The following is a 2625-nucleotide window of genomic DNA, read 5'->3' on the forward strand; positions in this document are numbered from 1 at the left end:
CCAGAGTGGTCATTACTCTGTTAGCTTTTAAAGAAGTCCATGATATTATTAAAAATGGCTGAACTAAGCTTATATTCTAGCCCAGTGTGAGCGGGTCTTTCTCCATATCCATGTCATTGGAGGACTAGCTCCTTCACCTGTTTGGTAGGAGCCTTTCCCACAGTTGGGCTCAGGCTGAAGAAGGTCTCCTACTTGGCTGGTGACTGAATTCCTGACACAATTGGTTAGAACCCAGGTTGCCCGTGCTCACTGCAAGAAGGTGGTGTGAGCCTATTCTAGAAAGAAACAGGGAGCTGGGGTTTTGACCCCTTTTGCTTCACTCCTTGTGGGGATTGTAGCCCAGGGAAATACTTACACACCAATGTGAAGACCCTTCTTTCTGATCCAGGGAGATTTGCACATGCACAGTTGCCATTTCTCTCAAAGCTTGGTGGGTTAGGATGGAGTCCATGAATGGAGAAATATGTTGGGACTCTGAGTGCCTGGACATACTCCTTTCAGAAAGAACTGGTCAGGCCTGGAGTTATTACTGAGGTAGTGGGGAGAGGGCTCAGGCAGGGCTGCTGGGTGGACTGCATTTGTCCTGTCTACCCTCAGGGACTGGCTAGAGAGGAGCTCAACTGCTAGCAACCACAGTTTGCAGATCATGCTGCAAATCCCTTCTAGGGATAAACTGGGACCCTTGATCTCACTCCCCTTCTACCATGGTAAATTTTCAAACTGTTTGCTTTGGTCCCTTCTTCAATGAAAAGGAAATCATGGTGAAATTTTGATGGGGTGTTATCATAGATGAACCTGAGAAAAGAGGCCATCTTTATAAGGAGGAATTTTATCATTCAGTCTCTTATGTGCTGATCTGAATTTGCATTTATTTTCAAATTCTGCAGGTGTCCTTTTAAAAATATGCTTATATGTGAAAGGTGACATTTATGTGACATCGATATAAAGCTGACAAGGTGTTTCTTAGTATTTTCAAACTGAATGCAATATGGCAAACAAAAAGTGGCTGATTGCCAGAAATAGTTATTTCTGGATGGAATTTCCAGGGTGTCCTATTACTGAACTATATCCTCAGCCCTTTTTAAAATTTTACTTAAAAAATCTAAAAATTTAAAATTTTTTCTTAATTTAATTTTTTAAAATTACTATTGCCTATTTTTTTTTAATTTAGGCAGGGTTTCACTCAGTTGCTGGGGTCAGTTTCACAATTGTGATCCCCCTGCCTCAGTCTCTAGACCACTGGATATATGAGTTGTGTAGCACCACATGCATCCTATCTCACAATTTCTTTCTTTTAGATGTTTTTATGTTATGATTTAATTTATGTATATATATAATATATATATATATATATATATAGTATTTATTGTTTTTAAATACACAATAACAGTGCAATGCATTACACTCCTTATTAAACACATAGAGCACAATGTTTCATATGTCTGTGTATAAAGTATGTTCACATCAATTTATGCCATTATACATGTACTCATTTCTTTCTGCATTACAATTCTTAATGCACATATATACCACAATTTTTCATCTCTTTGTATATAAGGTATGTTGACACCCAATTCAAGTCTTCATACATGTATTTTGAATAATGATGTTGACAATATCGTTGTATAATGATAACCGTCACATTCCACCATCCTTGCTAATCTCCTTCCCCCTCCATTTTCCTCCCACCCCTCTTCCCTATCTAGAATTAATTGAATCCTTCCATGATATTCCTCCCTACACAACTGTGAGTCACCCCCATATATCAGAGAAAATATTTGGCATTTGTTTTTTTGGGATTGGCTAACTTCACTTAACATAATATTTTTCAACTCCATCCATTTACTGGCAAATGCCATGTTTTTATTCTCTTTTAGTGCTGAGTAATATTCCATTGTGTATATGTGCCACAGATTTTTATCCATTCATCTACTGAAGGGCATCTAGGTTGGCTCCACAGTTTAGCTATTGGGCATTGTGCTGCTATAAACATTGATGTGGATGTGTCCCTGTAGTGTGCTGTTTTTACGTCCTTTGGGTAAAGTCAAAGAAGAGGAATAGCTGGGTCAAATGGTGGTTCCATTCCCAGATTTCCAAGGAAACTCCATACTGCTTTCCATATGGTTGCACCAATTTGCAGTCCCACCAGCAACTTAGCCACCATTGCTGTTGTTTGTCTTCATAATAGCTGCAAATCTGACTGGAGTGACATGATATCTTAGTTTTTTTTTTTTTTAAAGAGAGAGAGAGGGGAGAGAGAGAGAGAGAGAGAGAGAGAGAGAGAGAGAGAGAGAGAGAGGGAGAGAGAATTTTTTTTTTAATATTTATTTTTTAGTTCTCGGCGGACACAACATCTTTGTTGGTATGTGGTGCTGAGGATCGAACCCGGGTCGCACGCATGCCAGGCGAGCGCGCTACCGCTTGAGCCACATCCCCAGCCCCGATATCTTAGTTTTTATTTACATTTCTCTGATTGCTAGAGATGATGAACATTTTTTCATATATTTGTTGATTGATTGTATATCCTCTTCTGAGAAGTGTCTGTTTAGGTCCTTGGCCCATTTGTTGATTGAGTATTTGTTTTTTTGGTGTTAAGATTTTTGAGTTCTTCATATACCCCAGAGA

Source organism: Spermophilus citellus (genome assembly GCF_964194105.1).
Source record: "Spermophilus citellus genome assembly, contig: SCAFFOLD_293, whole genome shotgun sequence".
NCBI lineage: Eukaryota > Metazoa > Chordata > Mammalia > Rodentia > Sciuridae > Spermophilus > Spermophilus citellus.